General features: G+C 36.3%; 1 protein-coding gene across 5 annotated transcripts in view; it reads right to left on the bottom strand.

Annotated features, from left to right (window-relative positions):
- LOC128863950 (sodium/potassium-transporting ATPase subunit beta-2) overlaps window positions 1–2,407 on the bottom strand; it is a 161,226-nt gene extending 158,819 nt beyond the window's left edge. For 2 of the 5 annotated variants that reach the window (XM_054103386.1, XM_054103387.1), the window contains exon 1: window positions 2,280–2,407. The gene's annotated coding sequence lies outside the window, so the exon portion shown is untranslated. Of the gene's footprint in view, window positions 1–1,919 lie in introns of all 5 variants that reach the window. The other 3 variants (XM_054103382.1, XM_054103383.1, XM_054103385.1) reach the window with 3 other exon arrangements.
- Between the last annotated feature and the right edge of the window lie 14,390 nt (window positions 2,408–16,797).

Raw genomic sequence — 16,797 nt, 5'->3', positions numbered from 1 at the left:
AAAAATTGCACATAAAAGGTGCAACGGGTTAAGTAGACAGTTTTTTCTTTCCATGAAAAAAAAAAAAATTATGAGAAAAGTGGATTAAGTATTCGAGAGAAATCGAATTGGAAAGAGGTGCTGTATAAATTTTGACACTCACAGCTCACTCGTACTATTTTGATATTTTTGATTGAAGCCTAGAAATCATATTGAAACTCCGAAATTATATTCGTAAACAGACTTAAGTCAAATTAATAATCTCAATGTGCAACCTTAAAGGCATCAAGGATATGCCATCAGCGCAGTGATGGCAAGGATAATGATGGCTTTATCCATTTCATCAATGCTTGTTATAGCAGCATAGTTGACTTGTGACGTTCAAATATAACATCAATGACAGAAAATTAATTGAAATAAAAAGAAAAAAAATCGAGAAAATGGGAAAAATCGTGAAAGGCTGTATGTTATACTAAAGGTTTCAGATTGCGCAAGTATGCAGCGAGTAGCGCAGAAATTCTCAAAAAGAACACACGCTTATGTGGCAGCAGGCAGCAAAAGGAAATAAAAGCGAAAGAGGACGAACAGCGGGCGGAGGACGACTATTGTGTAAAAGCTGTCAGGAATATACATACCAAATACTATAGTATGTATGTATAAGTATGTACATATGTATGTAAAGTTCTTTGCATGAAATGAGCGAACGAATCAGCAAAACTTCGCCTTACCCCAAGAGACTGGCCAAGCGAGCGAGTGAAAACTTCTTAAACAGAAACCCCGAGCGTGCACGGGTATTACAGAAATGCTACCGAAAAGCGACTAACCGAAAATTAGACATCAAATGGATTTCGAATTCGGAATCGTATACAAATTTGAGCAATGAAGCGAGCGCAAAAATGGAGGCGAGGAGGGCGCGACACTAAAAAGGAGGAGTAGCAGGAGGGGTTTGCATATAGCCTGGCAGCACCTATTCTTTGCCTAACCTATGCGCACACATACAGACAAATTCCACACACACGCACACATACACTTATATATGTATGCATATATATATGTGTATATGCGAGTACATAGACGTCTGCGAGGAGGCGTAGCACTTGGAGGCGCGTAGACACAAACACAAAATACGTGTCACTAAAGCACTGGCACACTGCTGCTGCTGTATTATGTATTATATTATCCTTGCCCGTATCGGCGGCTATTAGTTGGAGCACTCGAAGAGACCGCAGTTACACTTTTTTTCTTATTGCATATTGTATAATGAGAACTCGGCTTTTGCTCGCCCTCTATAGCCAACTCAAATTCACTCTCTCGCTTGCTCACTTGCTCTCTATCTCGCAGGATACTCGCGCTGCCGCTATGGCGCCTAGGTTTGCGGCGAAACTGTTACAAAATCAGCACATTTTTTCACGAAGTTTTCCTTTTCATATAATTAAAAAAAATTTATTTTGAAATAGATAAAATATGTTTTGAAAACTGAAATTATTGCTCGCCACACTTCAATTGACCACTAACAATTCATTTTTGTATTAAATATGCCTGCTTAGTTCACCCAATGTATGACTTAAAAGCTTTTCGGTAGGCAGAGTGTGATATAACACATCACATATTTTTTTCTTAGCTGTCCTTGAAAGTCCTTTTGATTTTCACTCGTTATTAACGCTTTTGACAAAAAATTAACGCGAATATTTTGCACCAGCTTTTATTTGTGCAGCCGAAAATTTCTATTATTTGGCGAAAAATCGAAATTCTGTATGTATTTGAATGTGATTGGGATGTCATATCCTTATTTTCTTTGCACACACACACACACACACACATGCACACATTTATAATCACATAAGGCCAGCACACACACTCATAGTCTACATAAAATTTTCAAATTCCTCACAGAAACGCGTTTTTTTGCATTTAACTAACATAAAAATACTAGAATTTACTTCAATAGATTTCATTACTCTTCAGCCAATGTCAAACAAAGTCCTTCGTCACGCAAATCCTTCACAACTTTTCAATTTCAACGTTCGATTTTTCACCAGGCTTTATGTAATTTTCTCGATGTAGTAGCACCAGGCGCGCGTTGTGCAAGTGAGAAAGAGAGAGAGAGTGTCTAGTATCCAGCAGGCCCACTTCTATGAAATTTCAGAAAGTTTTTCTTCTTTTTTTCATTAAAATATGCACTTTCACTAAAATTGTTCTTCAGAAAAAATGCAATTCACACACACTTCTACATAATTTGCAATATATAATATAGTTTAGTAGAAGCCTTCTTGCTTTTAATTTGGCTTGACTTTGCCTACTGCTTTTGTTGTATTATAATCCGCACTAAACGACGAGTCGAGGAGCTACCGTCCACAGTTAAAACGCCAATGATAGTGTCTTCGCTGCAACTGACCGAAACGACTTGTCGTGCTGGTGCTCTAAGCTGGCAAACCTCACCGAACGGTCAATGTTATCGCTGCTCTGCATTGCAATGCGCTTCGGCTGGAAGCGTTGACTAGAAATGTGCTAAAAAGCTACGAAAGTGTGAGTATTGTAATAGATTATTTCTAGAGCTTTTATCGATGCTTTCAAACGGGGCCATATACACCACAACTGAATTCTTACGAAAGCAGGTGAGTGTGTGTGTGTGTGCGTATACAAATGGTGGGTGGTGGTGAGTGAAATTCAGATAGAAAATAGTAATAGTTTGAAAATAACTGCAGACAATTTTATATAAAATAGTTTTTATCCCGTTTGTAGCTTTTGAACAGCCAAAGTCTCGAGAGCTCTCCCACCCATGACCTCATATCAATCTAACCTGGAAGAGAATGAATTAATTTAGTGTTTAAATTTTAGTATATGTTCTGCCGAAGCAAGAACAAAGCAATCTGTAGAGGCTTAAACGCTAACTCGGACTACGTTATTCCTCAAACTAATTTCAACGGGGAACCTAAGATGGTGTTAGAAAAGGATGGATGGCGGAAATGACCACTTTCAAAGCACCACACTTTCAACATATACACCAATGGTTTCACAGTTGGAGGAGGGAGTCGGAGCCGCAGTATTCTCTCCGGAATTAGGATATGAACAGTCATACAAATTACCGGACTACTACAGTGAGTTCCAAGCTGAGATGTACGCGGCAACGAAAGCCGTAGACTTTAGCCCTACAGAACACTCCTCCGAACTCTCAAATAAAAATTTACATTGATAACCTAACAGCCATAAAGACAATAGCAGCTATAATGACAAACTCACACTGCATGCGACAATGCCGGAAGAAGATGGATGAGCTGGAAACTAAGAAACAAGCCACCATCTACTGGGATCTTGGACACAAGGGAATTGAAGGAAACGAGAAAGTAGATATGCTAGCCAATTCAGGTGCTAATCTTCCAGTAGCTAGCACGACCGGTATACAACCACCTTTCTGCAAACAACGACGAGATATGTGTATATGCAGCAATGATTCGAGAAGCGAATTCTAGGTGGGAAAGAAACAGATCATGCAGAAACGCGGAAATCATACTACGCAAGCACAATGTCAGGTCTACAAACTATATTTTATCTCTTCCCAGGAAAGAGTGTAAACTTGTAGTAGGGACTGACGGGCACAATATGTAACGAAGTCAACGCGAGAGGAACCCTGGAACACCTACTTAGAAGAACAGGAATAAACTGCTTAGTTTCTGCATCGTTTTCAACATTAGAAAGTATGACAGATCAAAAAATTAGCAGCCTACTTAAATTACCCAAACTGTTATTAAAGAAAAAATATAAGGTAAACTCTCCATACTAACGCTTGAAATCTTCTTCTTCTTAATTGACGCGATAACCGCTTATGCGATTTTGGCCAAGTTTAACAAAGCGCGCCAGCCGTTTCTTTCTCGTGCTAACCGGCGCCAATTGGGCACACCAAGTGAAGCCAAGCCCTTCTCCACCTGATCTTTCGAACGCAAAGGAGGCCTTTCTCTTCCTCTACTACCACCAGCTGGTACCGCATCGAGCTGCGATATTCGCCGTTGCCAACGTGCAAAGGATCAAAAATCTTACGCAGAATCTTTCTCTCAAACACTCCAAGCGTCGCTTCATCGGATGCTGTCATCGTCCCCGCTTCTGCGCCATACGCTACGAGCATGATGAGAGTCTTGTAGAGTGTTAGTTTTGTTCGTCGAGAAAGGACTTTACTATTACTACTACTGCTTTTATCCGACCATATTTTGCATAGAAGCTGATGCATGCACCTTACCAGCTCCTCGCCGCCATGTTTGAATAGCTCAGCCGGCAGTCCGTCGGCGCCCGCTGCTTTATTGTTCTTTAGCCGCGTTATCGCTATTCTTACCTCGTCATGGTGGGTAGCTGAACGACAATTCCGTAGTCAACTATCACTGTTTAACAGGTTCGAGAAGTGTCCCCTTCATAACTTAAGTATGCTCTGGATGTCAGTCCCCAGATCGCCGTCTTTGTTCTTACAGGAAAACGCCCCAGTCTTAAAACCTTCTGTAAGCCGCCGAACTTTCTGGTAGAATTTTCGGGAGTTGTCCTATTGGCCAGCAACTCAAGCTCCTCGCACTCACGTATTTCGGCCTCTCGTTATTCTGTCGGATAATACGTCTCTCTTCCTTTCTCAGCTCTCGGTAGCGATCCCACATGGCTCGCGTTGCACCCGATCGCAGCGTGACTCTATAGGCAGCATCTTTTCTTTCGGCGGCAGCATGACACTCATCGTCGTACCAACTGTTTTTCGGGCTCGCCGGAATCCGATTTCTTCTTCGGCGGCGGTACGTTGCTCCATTGCTCGTGCATGCCGGATTGTTGGGGAGTGCTCTCTGAAAGCAGGAGGGCTAAAAATTCCCTCCCTGCCTACCCTGGCGCTGAAGTCGCCAAGCTCGATTTTTATGTCGTGGCGGAAAAAGTAAAAGTTCTAAATTACTATACCATGAATTTTCTTTGCGACTGAGTAGTTCGTATCCTATTTGGCTTCAATGCTAGCAGCTGATATTTTTAAAAAATTATTGTATGTCCTACGAAAAAAGCTCCACATAAAAAACCATATGGCATTCGGCTTAAAACTGTAGATCCCTCCATTTGTGGAACAACATCTAGACACACGTCACGGGGAAGGAGCTCGACCAAACACCTCACAGTACAGTATTTTATGTCCTACAAAATGTAGGTACAATGATAGTAATACTATTTAGGGGATTCAAAAAGTACCCGTATTAGATATGAGACACCATTTAAAAAAAAAAACTTTTTTTTTCAACATAGTCTCCTCTTAGAAAGATACCCTTCTCCCAGCGCACCGGTCATTTTGTTAACCCCTCCAAAATATAATATTTGCGAAATCTCCCCATTACGCTTCTGTCTCGGCGATGACTTCCTCGTTTGAACTAAATTTTTCCCACGAGCCCTTTCTTCATGTTAGGAAAAAAGAAAAAGTCGGAGGGAGCCAGATCGGGTGATTACGGGGTGATTGGCAGCAATTCGAAATGCAATTCATGCAGTTTGGCGGCGACAACTGCGAATGAATGTGCTGATGCGTTATCGTGGTGGAACAACCCCTTCCTTTTCGCCAAATGCGACCGTGTCTCCTTCAATTTTTGTGAATGCAGTCCAATAACTCACTGTAGTATTGTCCAGTGATCGTTCTTCCATTTTCTAAAAACTCCATGAAGATGACACCGTTCGCATCCATTGTTTTCATTAATGTTTAGTTCCTGGTCTGTAATGATAAATCCAGGTTTCATCAACGGTGACAACTCGAAGCAAAAATTCCTTCGGATCTCTGTAGAAAATTTCAAGCATATAAAGATTTTAGAGCTAGTCAGTGAATATCTTTTCGCTTTAGCTTTAAGCTTTCCATAGAGCGTTAAAATTTAAATCATAAAATTATTAGATAATCTATTAGAGTTAGTAAATTTTACGAATTAATTTTTTTCTCTCGAAAAGCCCATCATTTTTTGCAGTATACAATCCTTATTATGCTTGTAAGACACTATTCTTAGAACAAACATAAGAGAGCTTTCAATACAATAACTCTTTCCGAAATCCAATACTAAACTATACCTTTCCCTGATTGGAAGCGAAGTCGTGATTGGAATATATAAGGGGTGAATTTAGTAGTTACTCATTTATGTAGTTCCATGGTAGGTGCAGCCCCACAAGCCACAACAACGGCCAGTCTGGCAAATTCCAATACACTTTGTTATTTCGAGTATTTGTCTGAAAAATGGGCATGCGCGGCAAAAATATTTGGTAATACAGAAGGCAAAAGCACACAGAATTTCATAGCCATGCGTTTTGTTGTCTCATATACGAATAAGTGTGTATGTATGTATGTACAGTAATATGAAGGAATGTGATAAAGCTGTTGGGAAACGTCTAAAAATGTGGAAAATTGAAAATACGAAGCGAGTACTTTTATTGATTGATTTCAATATAGAAAATGAGAACTTGAGCGCTTGAGAAGTAGCGAGCACACCAACGAATATCGAAGAAAGAGTGGATTTGTGTTCGATTATATGAGAATTGGAGAAGTAAGAGAGCGCATTCACAATTTCTGTTGTATAACTATAGGCGTATATGTAAGTATGTGAAAGGGTATGTGTGTGTATGTACAAAGCGATGGCATATATATTGACCGTATTTGTATTGGTGTATTGATGAATAGATGCGTTAAAACTTTTGAAACTCTGTTAAATTTTAAATGTGATATTCATTATTACTATAAATGGGTTAAATGAGTAGGGGCAAAATCTGGCTACCAACTAGAAAGTTAGAGAGAGCGCAACAAAGTGTTAATAAAAATCATGTCGTAGAAGCAATGGAGTGCAGAGTGGCGAGGTTTGGAGTATAAATGGAATACAAGAAGAATTTTAAAGTTGAGAATGTGTTGTGATAGTGGCGATTCAAATACGTATGATGCTTGTATGAGTGTGTCACAAGTAATTATGCAATTGGGTGGAAAGTGCAACAGAAAACAGTGAATGTGGTTGAATTTAAAGGCACCTATCGATACTCTGTGGTGGGTTGTAATATTTTTGACATGTTTTTTTCAATTTTTTTTATGGATAATCTTTAGAAGCTTTATAACCGATTATAATATGCGATGATAGAGCTGCGCGGAGTACCTTAACTTCATGAAATAGAAAATTATAATAACCAAAGGGAAACATTTCATATGCATATTTATTTATTTAATTACTAACTTATTTATATATCTATTTTTCTATGACCGCCATAGCCGAATGTTTTGGTGCGTGACTACCATTCGGAATTCGAAGAGAACGTAGATTTGAATCTCCGTGGAGCATCAAATATAAAATCTCCTCTTAAAAATATCAGCCGTTCGGAGTCGGCTTGAAACTGTAAGCCCCTCCATTTGTCGAAGAACATCAAGACGCTTGCCACAAATAGGAGGAGAAACCCGGCCAAACACCCAAAAGGGTGTACGCGCTAATTATATGTATATATATATCTATATATATATATATATATCTGCATGTATTTATTTATTTATGTGCTTATTTCTTTATTTAAATATTTCTTTATTTTATCATTTATGCATTTTTGAATTATTTACTTACTTTCTTGTTTTTTTACTTATTTTTATTTATTTATTTTTAATTTAATTACTTATTATTTATGTTTTATTATTTAATTTTTTATCTGATTATTTATTTTTCTGATTATTAATTTTTAATTCTTATTTCTATTTATTTAATTATTTATTTATTTTTATTAATTATTTATTTATTTAACTATTTTTTTAATTTATTTGATCATTTAATTACCATTTTTTTCTCTTTATTTAATTAAATATTTATTAAGTTATCTTTTTATTTCGATATTTATTTTTTTTTTTGCAATCGTTTTATTTATTTATTATTATTTATTAATTATTTAATTGTTTTATTTATTCATTTATTTATTTATTTTTATTTTTATTCATTTATTAATTTATTTAATCATTTATCTATTAATATTATATTTACTTTAATTTCTTTTTTTACTATTTTTACTTTTGCATTTATTTTTTATTATTTATTTACTCATTTATTTATTTCCTTTCGTTTATATTTATTGATTTATCTAATTATTTATTTATTTTTATTTAGTTGGTTGTTATTTATCTATTTAATTTTTATTTTCATTTACGTATTTAATCAGTATTTATTTTTATTATTTTTTATCTATGTATTTATTTTGGATTTCTTTTATTTATTTATTATTTATTTAATTACTTATTTATTTATTATCTAATTTAGTATATAATAATTTATTTATTTGTCTTTTTTAGTTTTTTAATTCTTTCTTCTATTTCTTTAATTATTTATTTCTTAGTTATTTTTATTAATTATTTATTTATTTAACTATCTTTTTATTTGTTAATTTTTTTGTTCATTTAATTATAATTTTTTCTATTTATTTATTAAGTTATCTTTTCATTTAGTTATTTTTTTTTTTTAATTGTTGTATTGATTTAGCAATAATTTGTTTATTACTTCTTTTATTTATTACCTTTTTTATTTATTTATTTATTTACTTGTTTATATTTTTTTTATTTATTTATTCTTTTTTATTTTATTACTTTTTTTACTTACTTATTTATTTATATTTTTATTTGTGCATTTATTTTTTTACTCATTTATTTATTTGTTTCCGTATTTATTCAATTATCTAATTATTTATTTATTTTTATTTTCTATTTATTAAGTTGTTATTTATCTATTTAATTATATTTTCTTCTTTACTCAGTATCTATTTTTATTTTTTATTTATATTTTTATTTTTCAATTTTTTTATTAATATAATTTATTAACTAGGTGTTGCCAAGGGCTCTACCCGCAAAGGATTTTTTTGTTTATCATAACTACCGACACTATAAAAATTTTAATATTTTTAGTTTTTTTCTAATTATTTATGCAAATAATATAATAACTTAAAAATTTCCGCATAACTAAAAATTTGTTTATCAAAGGAATTTATAATCTCGAATACGGGTCATCGAGATCAAAGCGGAATTTCTATGAGAACATCTATTCATTATGTTTCCTCCAACTTGAAAGCCAATCATTCGGAATTCTCTCCTTTTGGGCGTTTTAGCTCAGGCTGTGCCAAAAGCCATTCTACCCTAATGTAAAAGTGGTACGCCTCTTTATTCAGCACCCCCGTAATTTATTAGAGCGGATGTCATATCGAAATCAGCAAATGGTTACAGTTTCCGTGAATTTTATGGCGCACGTATAAATAAACACCCTATGATTTGATAAAAAAGGATTATCACTCTATCGAAAGATTTATAATTTTTTCAAATGGCGTCTTCCGTCAATAATGTTTGACCCTTGCTGACTAGACTTTCGTCCTAATTGATTTTATCTGACTTCGTTTCTTACTCGCTCTAACCTGTTCCTCGAAGTTATTAAAAAAACACCTGGTACAGCAAAGTCCTTCTCTACTTTCCGCTTTCCATCTTTTCCTCTGTCCCCACTAAGAGATATATACCTATGAATGTGGCCTATCCACCGAGGTTGGTGGATCTTTACTCGCAGCACTTCGCCTATGTTTTCTTTAAAGCTTATACTTACCGTGATTTTTGTATAGAATAGAATGAAATAAAATGGACCTCAACCTGAAGAACTTTTCTGCACTTTGTTAACCGCAATACCTCATCCAGACTCAGTTCCCTCAATAAACCTAGACTCCCTTCCTACCTCACCTCCAGTTTTTCGGAGCACATGTACCTTTCTTCTTGCTGTATCAGGAAGAGATTACTTCTGCTTCTGTAGTGCTGTTTCTGGAGATATGAGCGATTCGATATCAAATGCGCCAAGTATTTTAGACATTTCCGTCAATTTTTTTGCGTAGGTAACAAGTAAACAGAAAACATGTTGAACAAAATTTATAGTTTTGAGATTTATTCAAGATTTAAATTTTTGGTACAGAATTAAAAAAAATTTAATTTATGAGACTAAAAACTTTTAAAACAGTTTTATATATTTGTTGAAACTTTTGGGGACATTTTTTGCTCAGATTATTTCCTAATTTTATACATTTTTTTTTTTTTGTAATATTTTAACAATGATAATTTAAAAAAAAAGTAAAGTTTTTTTTAAAAACACTGTACCAAAATTTTAAACCTTGAATAAATATCAAAACTATTAATTTGTTCAAATTTTTTTTGTTTACCAATTTTCCGAAAATATTACCGCTATTACTATGCCGCCCGCATAGTTTTTATTTATGGAAGCAGGAATTTCCTTCCCTGTGAGGGATATTGCGTTCAATTTTACAGCAGGCAGCAGGCGGTCGCCGTAACCGAATGGGTTGGTGCGTGACTACCATTCGGAATTCATTCTCTCTGAATCTCGAATCTCGGTGAAACACTAAAATGAAGAGAAAGTTTTGTCTAATAGCGGTTGCCGTTCGGCAGGCAATGGCAAACCTCCGAGTGTATTTCTGCCATGAAAAAACTCCTCATAAATATTACGCCAACTGTGAACTGCAAAAAGTTTATTATGAAAAGTTTTTTGATGGTAAAAATACACTGCGAAGTGTACGGTTGTCAGCAAAGAAGGCGGCCGATGTTACAAAGAACTTGTAAAACTTTTTTGTCGGAGATGGGGATCGAACTCGTTACCTGCCTTATGTATGGAAATCTAGTTGGCGTCATATATTATTTTATAGTTCTACCTCTTTAAACAACAAACTTAATAAGTTCAAATTTTTGCATGCGCCCGCTTGAAGATTTCCTAAAATTTTAGCTCTATTAAAAATATTCCCAAATTACCGAAAATAACTCGCAACTAATACCCGTGACCCTTTTAAGCCCGCATTAGCTTGACCTCTTACCTAGACTGCGTACGCTTCCCTATGAATACGAATACGTTCATGCCTATTATCTGACCCAACAAAAACAACCACGTGACTCACAACCAACACTCCGATGTATGCAAATCACACACTGGCATACTTCTATTTCTAAATGTTAAACTTAACATCCTGACTAAAGAGGCCACAGGCCACAGGCCACACACTAAAATCCCCTACAAAAGTTACGTCATTCCTCAGCTGTTGTTACCTAACCGAAGCGGAGCAGCAACAAGAAAAGCAAATACTTTGAAGGATATGGGAAGAAGCGCATGCTTTTTTATGCATTCTCTCTCGCGCCCACTCTCTACTCTCTACCCATAACAGAATAGGAAATCAAATTTGTTGTTCTTTTCATTGTAGCCCTACAGCTATTTGTGAGTTCTGTTTTGAGGGCAGTTAATGCATAAGTACTCAGCAGTGCAAGTATCTAAATAGAAATGTATGTAACAAAAAATCTTGTTTTCCGACATTGTAGCATACAAATATGGCGCTTTGGCGCCATAATAAAAATTCGCACCCACACCTGAAGTGCGCGCTACCTTCGCTGCTTGATGATGGTAAGTTCTCACGGTCTCAATTTTCTTACACTTTTTTCGGCATAGTCTCATACTCACTACTTATGCATTTCATCGGTGGGTAAGAAAGTGGGTGATTTTGTGAACGAGACGCAGTCAGGGAGCTACTTTCCAAGAGGTCGATGTATGCGTGAATGGATGAGTGTCACCAATTGTGTCCGAAGTCCTTAACGCTGTGGTACGAAGGACTGGCTATTCGATTTGCCGATATGCCTTGTACTATCTATAAACAGCAAACGTACATATGTACATAAATAAGAGAAGAAGAATATCCGCAAACAAAGCTACCTCAGTGTCGTAATCATTGGTTTGTCGGAATTTTCATTATAATTTCTTTCGCTTTGAATTCGGGTAACTAATATTCGTTTACTTATTTGTATTTGTTGCTCGTTACGCAGCTTTTTGCTGACACCAGGTCTCTTGGGAGGTGTCAGCAGCCAAATGATTGCGGTGTTTAGGCACGCAGGCACGCAGCCAACATTAGGCCAGGTGGTTTAATAGGCTATGCAAAGTCTCTTACTTTTTATAATATATTTTCTTTCTTTTTCTTTTTCATTTGCTTACATTTATATGCAGCAAAGGATGTTCGTCTAAGAGGTGCAGAAATATGATAAAATATATTAAAAATAATAATAAAATAAAAAAAGTTGTACAGAAATAGGTTTTTTTATCGGTAATCATGTTACGTGATTTCGGTTGAAATGTTGCATATTCTAATCTAGAGCGAACAATGGAAGTAAAAAGTAATTTGTGAGTGGAGGGGTGCGAGAACTTCGAGCTACTACGCCGTATGAAACCTAAGATTGAGTAAGAAGTGGATACGAGTACAATAAAGTTAATGTGACTGTTAAATGAAAAATGTGTGTCAAAGATCACCTCTAGATCTTTGAGTTCATGAACAGTTTGAAGTAAAGTATTTTCAACGCTATAATATGACTGGAAAACATTTTGAGTTTGGCGAAAGTGACATGAAAACATTTCTTAATATTTAGAGAGAGTTACTGCACCAGCGAACGGGCACATTAATTTCCATTTGTAACATAGGCAGTGTAAAAGAACCTTTGGCAAGACATGGGGTCTAAGACCGGCGATAGTACACTGGCTGTACATCACCCTGATTAGACCCATTATTACATACGCCTCTGTAGTATGGTGGAAACCCACAATGGTTAATTCCAGAGTAAAACCCCTAAACAGGCTACAGAGAAGTGTGTGCTTGGGTATCACAGGTGCCATGAGCACAACATCTGGTGATGCCCTTAATGCCATTCTGAACTTGTAACCTCTAGATCTTCAAATTCGAAAGGAAGCAATAAAGGCGGCGTACAGGCTCAAGTTAAACGGAGTCTGGGGAAATGAAGTAAACACTGGCCACTGTCAAATATACCACCAGTTGTCGGAGCGGTGCACACTGTTCTCGATGTCGGTGGACAATCGGGTGCCTGTCGTTAGCTTCCGTAGGAAGTATGATGTTTTCATTCCAGATAGAGATCAATGGTTAAGCCCAGAGAACCTATTAACGGGATACCAGCACACTTTCTAAACCGACGGATCCAAAACCAGCGATGGAAGCGGATCTGGATGGTACTTAGACGAAGACACTAAGTACTCCTATGCCACAGGACAGATGGCCACGGTATTCCTTACGGAAGTCTATGCAATCTTGAATGTGGCGTACTGGCTAATTGAGAAAAAGTGGCAGGGCAACAGTATTGGAATTTATAGTGACAGTCAAGCTGCACTGGAAGCCCTTGCTAACCCACGCTGCTCTTCGAAGTTGGTCGGTGAATGTAAGACAAAACTGAACAGTGTGGCAAAACACAACAAAGTTAATCTTATTTGGGTGCCTGGACATTGTGGTATTGCAGAGAACGAATTGGCTGATAAATTGGGAAATGAAGGCTCTGCAAGTATGGCACTAGGCCGTGAACCCTTTCTAGGTGTCAATTCCGCATCGATTCAACTATGGATTGACGACTTCATGAGGTCTACTCACAGAGGTCGCTGGTCTGAGTTGAACTCGTGCAGAGTAGCCAAGTGCTTTGTGAAAGAACCAAACAGGAAAACAGCGACCTTCCTCCTAAAACTCAGCAGGAAGGACCTGAGAGTACTGGTGGGTGTAATCACAGGGAACAACGTCTGTGGTCAGCATATGGCTACCATGGGGGTCGTGGACAGTCCGATATGCCTACCCTGTCTTGAAAATGACGACACTGCAGAGCATTTTCTCTGTAGCTGTCCTGCATTTGCCAGAATCAGACTTAGGATATTGGGTTGCGATACACTGAGTATGGACAAAGTTCATACTCTTCCTCTTCCGGATCTCTTAAAATTCATCAATGAATCCAAGAGATTTGTGGAAGAGTCACCTCAAACTAATCTATTACTTTTTACCATCCACCTTCTATCTTTCCTATCTCTATTCTTTCTACTGATTTCTATCCGGGTGTAGTACAATGGTCTACTGACTGAGTGCTTGGACTTGTCCAACCCCCCACAAATCTAATCTAATTTAATCTAACATAGGAACATTCTCATTTTTTCTAATGGCAGAAAATAGTTTCAAATCATCAGCAGACAGAAGAAAGTTGGCAAATGAAAACCAGGTACTAATATCATTAACAAATCAAACGAAGAGGAGAGATCCTAAAATACTGCCTTGTGGCACCCCGAAAAATGCAGTGAAAGGTTCCGAACATTCACCCTCCAACATTATCACACATCGTCTATCGGATAAATAAGATTTCAACCATTGAAAGAAAACAGAATGAAAACCAAGCGAGACTAATAATGTACGTAATAGAATTGTATGAGAAACTCTATTTAATGCTTCAGATAAGTCAGCAAAAGTTGAACAGCAATATTCGCCAAAAGCAGCCATGTTGGAAACTGTAGTCCTACCCGTGATAAATCCATGCTGATTGGCCAAGATTAAGCTCTTAGTTGCAAAGTATTGTACATATTTTCTTTTAAAATTCCTTCGAAAATTTTAGATATAGAAAGCTTCGAGACCGACCTATAGTTGCACACATCATTCTTTTTGCCACTTTTAAATAGGGGCGATAGTTGTGATTTTCCAATCGTTGAGAAGAACTCTAGAAAATAGAGATTTATTAAAAACTAGTTTGAGAGGGATGAGAATAGCCGAGCAGTTTTTAGGAAGAATTACGGACAGCCCATCCTTATCAGTCTGCGAAGATTTTTTTTAACCCAAAATCCCATTCTCAATGTCCAGAGAAACATGGTTTAAATAGTCAAAATTCAATGATGAAAATAGATTATAACGGCAAGAAGAAAACGAGTGCGTATCATCACTAGTGAAATTAGATTTGAAAAAAACGATAAACAAATTTGCTACGTCTGTAGCTGATTTGTCAATAAAGCTAGCCGCAGAAAGGACTTCAGCGTTTGAACATTTAGTTTTAACAAATCGCCAAAAGGCATTACGATTAGACTTAATATTCTCTTCAATCCGAAGAATATAGTTCCTGTACAAAAATTTATTTAAACGGTTGAATTTTTCTAAGCATTGCTGATAATTTATAAATATAGATTTACTCTGAGATTCTAAAAATTGTTTATGAAGCTTATTCCGCTAATTTTTAAGTTTTTTAAGTTGAGAAGTGTACCATGGAAGCTTAAAAGGGTTTTTTTTTTAATTTGTGGTACATAATTCATAAAAAATTCGAGCAACTGCGCTTTAAGGTAGGATAGCACTCAACAATATCTAACCCAGAAAGCAAATATTCCCAGTTGATGTCATGTAAAATGCTGTTTAATCTATAAAAGTCACAAGAGGATAGAAGTATTAATATTACTGCTGACGAATATGAAGACACTTGCTAGAGGCTGAGGCACCTCCCAGGCGAGGCAAGAGACATCTCTTCGACTATATTGACTACATCCAGGGTCAAACACGACTACAATTACTGGATTCTACAGTATATAGACAGACATTAAACGGCATCCATTGGGAGTCTCTTACCATCTTACCACCTTTCAAAACACCAGACTACCGAATGCCGTAATCGGAGCTCAACCAAGAGCTTCAGCTGCCTCGTGAGACCCATTTTATTGGTTCAATAACGTTATGGATATTGTAGCAGGTTAAACTCCAACCTATCCAGAATCGATCCCGACATACTCAATATACGTATATATTGGGCATGTGAAGATACTCCGCACGATACTAACCACATATTCACATACCCTCTTAAACTCACATACCCTCTTAAACTCACTCACCTCACACCCCTCTCCCTCTGGACCCAACTCAATAGCAATAAGCATTGGAGCACGTAAAGGGTTAAAAAAAATAGCTTCCACTCAAATTTCTTACAGTAGGACACTTTTCGGACTAATAAATTATGTGTGCTCCGAATATGATGGCGGGATACACGTCTACTAATGAAAAGTTCATATAATTTATGGAAAAAATTGATCATCGCACTTAGCCCTCCGTTGGGCACCCGGGTCTGGCCAGACGACTTTGGACATGAATTTGACATATTTCTATTATAGCTCATGACTTCAGCTTCCAGATAGCTTTCTAAAATTTAATTTTCTATCGATTTACAGATATAACCTTTTCAAAAGGATCCTCGAGGTCTAAAAAGGCCGGACCAGGGTGCCCAACCAAAGGTTTTAAAAAAGGTTTCCAAAGGGGGTTAAATATGTTCTGTAAATTTTTCGCATAAAACTAAAAGAATAATCATTAATGCATGATTTTTATATTAAGAAAAATCCGTCCTAAGTTACTTTCGATTGTTACGTAGATATTTTTCTCTATCAGCACCAATGCAAAGAACCCTAGAAACTATTAGATAAAGATATTCATCAAAGGTGGCATAAAAAAAGAGAGACTACTACTGAATTGAGAAGAGCAAACGATGAAGTTATTGACTTGATTTTGTGCTTTTGTCATTCGCAAACAAATGACAGCAGTGAACAAAATCAACTATCGTATTTTTAAAGGCAATCAAATTTCGCTGAAGAAACAATTAAGTAAACAAAGCATCAGTAACCTCAACTGCAGTCGGAAGCCCTTTTCAAGTGTGCAAAAATACGTAAACACTTTTATATTTTAAATAAAATTAAGCTTTGCTATCTAAAAGGATTTTGAGGAGTCACCAATTTTGGTTTAAATATTGCCAGTACTTAATTCCATATAAAATTAAGAGAGTTAAAATAAATAACTATAAATTGAAAGTAATTCCGAAATATAATTTTTTGCCGACACACATCAGTAAATTATGCAATGTATTTATGAGCACACTTAAGTAAATCTTCCGTAAGCTTTGAGTTAAATAATAACTCCAAGTGGACTATAAATTTTTATGTAGACACACACACGTTTATCTATACACGAACATTTTTATTTGTTTAG

Source organism: Anastrepha ludens, chromosome 5 (genome assembly GCF_028408465.1).
Source record: "Anastrepha ludens isolate Willacy chromosome 5, idAnaLude1.1, whole genome shotgun sequence".
Lineage (NCBI taxonomy): Eukaryota > Metazoa > Arthropoda > Insecta > Diptera > Tephritidae > Anastrepha > Anastrepha ludens.
This window is presented reverse-complemented; position numbering and strand designations above follow the sequence as displayed.